The following is a 9,941-nucleotide window of genomic DNA, read 5'->3' on the forward strand; positions in this document are numbered from 1 at the left end:
ATAAATGGCGCAATTGCCCTGAAGTACACATTCAATGCAAAAATTGCAATTGAAAAATTATGCATTAATAATTACTTTGAAGTAGACAAAATAAATAGTGTGTATTATTTTCTAACTTAAAAAGAACTATCTACGAATGGGGGTGGTGACACTTCAAATACCTTCCTTGTTTAAAACACTGGAGTGCTTGTTTTTGATATTTTTGTCATTGACCACTCCAAAAGTTTGATACATTTTTAAAACCATTCTATTTAGCCAATGCAAGTTATCATTGTAGAGTGATTTTATAGTATACTTTATAATTATTATTATTGTTTGTTGAAATTTAAATTTATTTTGAGGCACATGAACTCCAATTGTGTCTAAATCATTTTATACCTATAATACCTATGTTTCTTTTTATCTAATTCATTGTAAGCTTTCTTTGAATATTGAATACAGTGTTTTTATTTTTTAAGAATTGCAATTAATGTCCAGTGCTATGCTGTATATTTTTTTATCTCATCAAAGGATAAAACAATCTTGAATAATTTATTCAGTAACTGGTGCTGCCAATGTGAGTTTGGAACTTTTTTAATGAAACTATAATTGCATTGCCAATTTTTTAATGTGTAATTGTAAAATCTACATAATCTTTTGTTAAAATAATTACTGAAATTTGTTTATTCTGCAGTGTGTTTTAAAAACATGTAATATCTGTAAAGCAAGGATAGTATTTCTTTAATATATTTTGTTTAGTATTTTCGCTGCTTGTCATTATTGATATATTGTTTATGAAGATTGTTTATCTTGTTTCTTGTTGGAAATTCTTGTAAAAACTTAATCAAAAATTCGTTATTTTCATTTTTTTAATTAGGCATTTGTTTTAATTGAATACTTTTTTACCTGCAAGTTATTCAAATGTTAAATTTGTGGATGGTTATTTAATAAAAGAAATATGACACTGTGTAACCTTGATATAGTGATAAGATTTTCTGCTTCCAAGAAAACAAATTATTCAAAAATTAAATTTATTGACATTAAACAAAAAATTTTATGACATTATTTTTTATCACTAATTTACAATTTTTGTTTTATGATCCAAACTATAAAAGTAAGTATTAAATTATTTTTTACGTCAAAATCCAAAATAATTATCTGAGTTTATAGGTAGTAAAAGAATTTTCATAACTAAAAGAATATTTAATTAGGTTACTTAAAAGAGATGAATTCTATAACTTAATGAAGGAATATTAAATCATTTAAATTAAAAGCTCAGCTATATTTTTATTTTATTTTCGCTGTGAAATACTCTACGACTTTCAGCGGCTGGGGTATTCTTTGCTGTAAAATCTTAAAAATAACTTTTATAATGTGTGTTTTTTATTGCATTTCTCTAATTCTAATTTTGAGGGAAACATATATTATTTTATCATTTAATAAAGCTTTTAATTTTTTTTTTAAAAATCTAATTATAAAATTTGATTTTTATTAAATGAAAATCGAAATTTAAAAAAAAAATTGTTACTATTTTATGATAGTTTTAAAACTTCACTTTTTTTTTCTTTTATATTATTTATCTGTTGCAATTTATGTATATGTTGCTGCATTGTATATATTTCTAGTAATGTTGTTTGATACATTTTGTACTTGATTAAGTAGGTTCATCAAAAATAAAGGTGGGAAATTATTCCACGTTTTGTGTTTTGATGAATTGTTTTAAATTTTAAGATGTCATTCATTATTTTTTATGTGATAGCTATCACTATGTTTTTTTCAGAAATCGCAAGTCTTGTGAGTCAAATTTTATTTTATTTATAAAAAAAGAAAAATGAATTACCTGTAAATTATTTCAATAATGTTCTTCAGACAGGCTTTCTTGAGAAGTCTTTTTTTCCCCCCACTTATGTGGACAATAATGTCATCGACTTAGAACCTTGGCCCAGTCTATAAAGTTAAGGAACCCTTTTATTAGCATTGAAAAGTTTAATTCATGATTTGTTTTAATGGTGAATTTGGTTTTTTAATTTGTTAACTATCCCTTATTTTCAGACAAACCTTTAACTTTTCATATTATTATTAACTTATTTAATTTAGTCACTAACTAAATTTGAAGCATTCTATAAAATTTGGCCCTTAATTGTCAATCTGTATGAAGTTAAATATTGTAGGCTATTTTATTTCAAAAATTTTATAAAATGAAATAGCAATTCTATATTTTATTTAGAATTTTAATATGATTGTGAAAAGTTATCTCTGCTACTCTAAAGAAAATATATAACAGTGTTATGAAATAGAAATGTCACCAAAAGTTGGAATACCTGTTTATTGATATTATTCTAAATATATTGAAATATAATGAATGATAAGACTTTTTTCTCTTAGAAGTTTTAGTATTACATCTGAATTTTATAATCATGTGATATTCTGTGTATATGTAAAATTCATCTATAGAAACCATGTGTAAAAATAAAGTCAAATATATTTTTGAAAATCAAAAATGTTATTTACATGCTTGTCAGCTTTAAATACTTTGTACTTCACTGCAAGAATACTATTTCCATACTTAGTTAGCAGATTTTATCCTCTTTCAAAAAATAGAAATCACAATTATTTTCATATTTGATTATGAGAAATTCGTCATAATAAGTATTTAACATTCTCATAATATTAATATTTCCATTATGGTGTATGGAAATTAAAGGATATATTATTTTCATATTAATAACACAAATTACATTCAATTCAATTTTATTAATTTTTTTCTCTTTAATTCATTATTTTTCTCTATACCATATTTTGATTATCAAAATGGTCACAAAACAGTGAAAAGTCTGGAAATTTTATCACTGTCGAAAAATTGGAAATTTTAGGGTTAAAAATTTAATTTTTTTCCCTTTTTAATACATTGATGAAGTTTACTTAGAAATTTTATTAATTTTCAAAAATATTCTTTTGTAAATTTCGATATTTACTTAAAATTGTTGCACTATCAAAATCAAAAATTTTTGTCCTCATTAAAAAACAAATATTTTCCACAGTGACTGAAAATAACTTGCAGTTTTCTTTGATCTGTCATAAATAGCAGCATAATATTAACTAAAATGTGTAGGCCATCCGTCACGTATTATATTTACTCTATTCTTAATTTACTTTATTTTTGTAATATTTTTTTAGAAAAATAGTTATCTATTTTCAGTTTTAATACCAAGTGAAAGTGTTTTTTAACTATGTTTTATGTACTTGAATATGTTGAAATTTAAAATTAACAATAAAATGTATGTCATCAGTTACAAAAAATCAAAAACAAAATTTAAAATTGGTTTAAAAAATTCAGGGAATATTTTCCTTCCTCAATAAAGTGACAAAAATAAAGATTTATCTTTTCTCATTTACCTAGCAAAACTCATACAAAACGTATTAAAAATATATTTTTATTAACAAACAATATCGTAACAAAAATAATTAAAAATTTCTAACCAAATCATGTAAAAGTTTTCTGTATTTAATTATTAGAAACTAATCACTAAAAAATTAAAACCATAGTTACTGTTTGTTCAAGCTCAGCACTAAACACCCTAATGAATTTGTAAAGACAAGAAGCCAATTGGTCAGCTTAATATGAAATTAAGAATAATTTTGATCAAGAAACGAGAAAATCATTCAATCTTTATTACTCTTGGCAGAACAAGTTTTTGTCATTATTTATAACACAAACTACTTATAAGTTTTAAAAGTACTGTCAGCGACCTCATTGGCGAGATTGTAGAGCACCAAGTTTAACTTCCCAGCATTCTTCCCATTCAATAAAAAATTATTAAATGTTACAGTCCAACTTGCTCTTTTAGCTCCGACAAGTACTAGTATTTAAATAAACATAAAACTACATGAGAAATGTTGAATTATGTACTGAAAAATTATAGTATTTCAAAGCTACTTGTTACTTTAATCCACCTTTAGTCTTTTTTTTATTATTATTATTATTTGTATATTTTGAACATCAATTAGTAATTTACATACATTTTCCTCTCATAAATTATCTATATAAAACCTCCATTGTCAATTTAACTAGACATAGAAAGAAAAAAACACATAAACTGAAAATGTTCTCTTGATTGTGTATTCATAATTTTTATTAAAAAATATTTTTGTCATAAGACAATGATTTCTTAAAATAAAAAAAATTGGGTAATAAATCAAAAATCTTTTTAAAATTAATTAAATGATTTAAATCATGCCAATCCTGTTTTTGAAGAGGGAAATAAATATATACTCTTTTTTTTTTAATTATTATTCCATATTTTCTTTCTTGCTTTGATGAAATTTGAAGGTAATTATGATATAAAAAGGAAAATATCTTCTACTTACTGTAAAAAAAATACAATTGTTAGATGTATCAGTGAATATTTGTGATTTCATGTCTTGTAAAAAGTTTAAAATTTTTATATGCTATAAAAGTTTTTAAAATAACATACATGTTTTTTAATGTATATGAAATTTTAGAAAAGCTGATTTTATTAATAAGTTTGAAATACTTCTGGGTATGTATGAAACTATGAGAAAGTTGATTTTTCTGATAATTCAAAATACTTCTTTTTTTTAAGAAAATGCAACAGGGGAGGAGAAGAAACTTCAGGAGAGTAAAAGAGATTAATTATTAAGAAATTAACAATTGTAATTATGTATAAAATAAGCCATTTGTTGTGTAAACTTTAGAAAATTCTTTCTTTGTAAATTATTTTGAATAAAAAATGGAAGAAGAAAAATTTAGAATGCTAGCTTTTAAAATAAAAAAAATTACTATTTATTAAAAAAAATTAAAGTCTGGGTGAGAAGAGAATTTTTTTTTTCTTATTTACACATAGTTAAGCAAAATATAATTGATTACAGCAGTGTTTTCCAACTTTATGACTTTTGTGTACCCTTTCTAAATTTTTCGTAATGCTGTGTACCACTAATAAAGAAATGAATATATTTTTTACTATAAAAAGAATTGCACAAAAGTTAAAAATCACATTTGGCTGTTGACACCACTAATTATTAACTGTTAATTCTGCAAAAAATAGCCGATAGAAAAATACGTAATCGTAAATTTGAATGGCTAGCTTTGTTTTTATTTAAAAAAATTTGAAATTTTCGTTTGTTGCAAGATATTTTGCATAAGAACGCATACCCCCGCTAAATTGTTCCCGTACCCCTGGGGGTACGCATACCACACTTCGGGAAACACTGGATTATAGTAATCAATTGCTTTCTATTTATAATTATGCACAATTAAAATAACATGTCATCATGATAATGTATAGTGAACTTTACAATTTTATTAAAGTTTAGGTTAACCGTAATTACTTGGAACTGTTATTACTCTTAATCCAAGATTGTTTACTCCGGAGTTGGTTAAAATGTAATTGTTTACGGTAATCACTTGCTTTGTAATTAAGACATGTTATCATAATTATGTGAAATAAAATTTGCTTATTTTGATTTAATCAAAATTACAATTGTTAACTAAATTAGGTTTTATCATAATTGCTTTTATAAAAGCTGTTCAATATTAATGTTGCAATTGCTCTAATCTCTTGAAGTCAGACAAGATCTACAAATCGGTTGACTCTCTTGTGCTATATATAGCCACAAGAAAAGGATCTGACCCATATTAATAATTGTAATTATGATTATTTATGACAATTTCAAGTTATTGATGCTAGTTATCATTTACATATTGCACAAATCTGATTTACATACACTAGCATGCAAAAGTTTTAGGTCAGCGCGTGAAAAGCATTTTAACCGTTCTATGCATTTTTTTTTTTTTTTGAAGAGATGATTTCTGTTTTATTTAGTCAAGCCAACATATATATTACACTTGATTTAAGAATTATTACTTTTCTTGCAATTTAATGAAAAATGTAATCTTCTTTGGATTAAATTTAAATCTTTGCACTCAGTTCAATTGAATATTTCTTTTTTATATATATATATATTTCGAGTCTTTTAAGAACTAATTCTTCAAAAATAAATGTCAATATTAAATTAAAGTTAAAATCACAATTTCCGTAAATAAATATGCAAAACTTATGCTTATTTGTTAAAATTGTATCTTTCAATTGTATTTTCATCCAATTCTTAGATGTAAAAAATCATTTCACGAAAAACAAATACCCTACTAATATGAAAATTGCATTTTATTTAAAGTGGCTTTCAAAGCTCTAACTTTTCATTCTGGTTGATAAGCATATTAAGAATGTTTTTGAATAAAATTATACATTACTTATTACATTTCCAATCAACCATCGATACTATTGAGTTTGACTAAAGACTTTTGCACGCTATAGGAGGTTGGCATTGTTCATTAAACATTCTTACACCACTATCTAGCCTTAGCGGGGAAAAAATTAGAGGTTAAGTTAACAGTAGAGCTTTATGCACATAGTGTAATATTTTATGTTAAAACTAGACCTGAAAATTCAAATTTTCAATTAGTAGCCTGTGGCCAGTAGACCAGCAGCCATTTCCCCCTCAAAACTAATAAATCATGGATATCATTTAATATTCACTTTTTGGCACTTTTTTTTTTTTGCTTTTAGTAATTTATATATATTTTTTTTTTAAAGAAAATTCATATTAGAAATCATTTACGGTTATAAAAAGTTATTTCAACAATATAAATATCAGACAAAATTTAGTTAAAAATACTGAAATTTTTCGGGCAGCGAAATATATTTAATGTATGTATTGCAACTTTGAAATATGTGAATTGCTTAAAAACTCTCCTTTTACACGAATCTTTCCATTACAAATTAATGGATGCATAATAAATTTTAATGAAATTTTCTGTTTCTCAGAATCATTCTGCATTAATACCATTTAAAAATTTCCAAAAAAAAAAGACCGGTTGTCCATTCAATTGAAGTTGTCATTTTTTTTCTTGTTGACTCGTTGCCACATTTCAATTGGTTATTTTTAGGTCTAGTTAAAACTATGTATATCCAGAATTATTTTTATTTCGTTTGGAAGCAAAATTTCAGTAATAATTTTTATCAAACTATTAACTCTGGCAAAAAAATTTAGATAAACAAATTTTGTTGATTATAATTTTAAAAAATAGAATGCGCATTAGAGTTCGGATTATTCCACGGCCATGAAGCAGAAGTATGTTGGAAAAAACAAAATTAGGGATGCTAAAAAGATAAATTTTTAAACTATAAATAAAATTATTTAAATACTGTCAAAGTGGATTAGAAGAACATCTTAGGAGGCATATAAAAACCACAACATTTAAATAACAATGGTACTGAAAACATTTACTTTTTCTTTACACTATATTGCAAATTCAGTTCATATATATTGTACAAGTGATGTTTGCTTTTTAATTCTATATTAAGATTCACGAAACTTCCATCATAATTAGTTATCATACCATTGGTATTCTATGGCTAACAAATGATGCATCACAATTCTCACGATTTATGTATCATAATTCATATTCAAGTATCTTATGTAGCACATATTGTGATTTCAGTATCATAGAGAATTATTGTTGCGAATTGTGAGAGTAATTCTGTGAAAAAACGGCAGTAGCACTCAGACAAAGCATCTCCACTCCAAATTTTCCACATTATTGATTTGTCAGAACTATGTAATCTTTAAAAATGTGACAAATGAATGTCACTTTAGTGAAGGGACTTAAACCATTCTTCCCTCTTGATCTTCATGCATGTTAACGAAATCGCTTGCAAGTTTTAATAATTATGTTTCTATTTTACGTTTTAAATAGTGGGAATTCTTTTAAATAATTATAAAACATTGTTAAATTCGAAAATAATGTAAAACTTATAATACAAATATTAGTTTTTGTAAAAATGAAACAATTGTTGAATTAATCAAATTATAATGAAATTTTAATTAAAAATCAATGTTCGTTGTGGTTAAATGTACATTTACCTGTTGAAATCACTAAAATGATTTCAACAGGTACCAATTAATTATGCTCATGAGAGTCACTGGAGTCCATCAATCTGAAATAGTATTTTTTGTTTTTCTAAAACCAGCTGGTTAGTGATAATAAATAAGCTATTAATGTGCAAAACTCTTTGAAGTTGATTTTTAAGTAATGAAAATTTTACTCATGTTTGAAAATAAAAATAAATTATGATTGTTAAAAATTCGTGCCTGTATTATTTCCACTGATAAATGCTGCTGGATTACTTTCGGCTTACAATTATTGTTTATAGAACATTTTTATGCTTTGTTAAAATATTGAATCGGTGTGTATTATATTAAATGTTCAATGTTGTAAATTTTTCTTATCTCGTCGTGTAATGCTTTTTGAAAACTGTAATAAAGATTTTAAACCTTTGTGGTTGGAAAATTCTTCCATAAAACTTACAGTTGAGGGATTGAGCTACCGCTCAATCCATTTTCAAATCTCAAGACATGGTTCCTAAAGGGTTAAAGAGTGGATAGAAGAGCTATCCTGCCGCTTCTGATTTCAGTCAGTGACGTCACGGCAGCGCACCGTCAATTTCTCGCTTTCAGGGATGAGATTCTTCCGCGGATTCGCGGATTTCCGCTTTTTTTTCAAATTTTTCCTTTTTTTCCGCTAATTTCCGCTGAAATTTTTTTTGCACAAGTTAAAATGTTTTATGAGGAATTTAATTTTCCTCGGAGGGAAATTATTGAAGTCCCTTTTCCTCCCTCTGAAGTTTCTCTAAAAATCATTTCCTTGGGATAAAACTGGTTGACCTTTACACAGGGATGAGATATTTTTTGTCTCTAGAATTTCAGCCTTTTTATCAAAAACTCCAATTTTCTAAAAGTTTCGTTTTTTTTAATAAATATCCCGTTTTTTTTTAAAATTCAGTCATTGAAGTAAAATAATTATATTTATTTACGATTTTCAAAGATAAACAGAAAATTCAATCTACGCCTTAGCTGCTAACCCTTCCGCATTTTTACTTATTTTAGCTATTTTCTCCGATTTCACGCACAGAAAATAAGATTTTCCGTATTTTTTATCCGTCGGCTGGATAGCTCGCATTTTCGTAATTCAGACGTCACTGCTTGTATTCTGGCGTGAAAACAAACAAAAAAATAGAGGTGGATTTACGGTGAAAATATTTATTTGCTCATTCAATTAATCTCGTAAATTTTTATTTATTATGTCTAAACAAAAACAATACAAACGAGCCTTTTAGAAATCACAAGTCCAGACTATGTAAATATCTCGATTTTTATTCACGCGATTTTAATATCAATCATCGATTTTCGTATTTACTTGATTTAAAAGTTGCACATTGCGATTCTTATATATATATATATTCTTATATATGATTCTTATATATATATATATATATATATACATGTTCAAAATGAAGAAAAAAAACAAAGAAAAATAATAGACAAATTTAAAAAAAAAAGGGGGGGGGGAAATAATAAGTAAAAAAATAAGTTGTTAAAAAAAAAAGGTGAAATTTTATTTTAAAAAACCGGAAGAAAAAAAAAGATATCTTTTCTTCAGCCCACACGATTATATCCGCAAAACAGATATATATATATATATAAATTTTTATGTATATATAATGTATATATATATATATATATAAATTTTTTTTTTTGATTTCCTCTTTTTTACTTTCTGACTACTCTCATCCCTGCGCTTTAAAAATAAATTGTATCGCATTCTTTTTTTTTTTTATACTTATTTCAATACATTCATTGTTTTCCTTGATATTGAAGCAATTATCTTCTCATCTGATATCAGGAATTTAACACTCAAAATATACTAGGCATATACGTATTGCATTAAGCATACTACAATATAATTATTCATATTGTACGTACAAACAACGTTTGTGCATATACATTGTATATGTACGTATATGAATCACAAATTGTACGTTCATACGTGCGTACATTCTATACATAAAAATATGTTAACCCATACATACTTACATAATGAA

The 9,941-nt window shown here is 25.3% G+C and overlaps 1 protein-coding gene across 1 annotated transcript in view; it reads left to right on the forward strand.

The window, feature by feature from the left end:
• The window catches only part of LOC107454758 (sister chromatid cohesion protein PDS5 homolog A), a 70,027-nt gene extending 65,285 nt beyond the window's left edge, over positions 1 to 4,742 (forward strand). The window contains exon 34 of the mRNA XM_043040559.3: positions 4,584 to 4,742. The gene's annotated coding sequence lies outside the window, so the exon portion shown is untranslated. The remainder of the gene's footprint in view (positions 1 to 4,583) is intronic.
• Positions 4,743 to 9,941: the final 5,199 nt, after the last annotated feature.

The sequence above is a fragment of the Parasteatoda tepidariorum genome, chromosome 6 (assembly GCF_982258835.1).
Source record: "Parasteatoda tepidariorum strain Cologne lab strain chromosome 6, Ptep-v5.0, whole genome shotgun sequence".
In the NCBI taxonomy this organism is placed as follows: domain Eukaryota; kingdom Metazoa; phylum Arthropoda; class Arachnida; order Araneae; family Theridiidae; genus Parasteatoda; species Parasteatoda tepidariorum.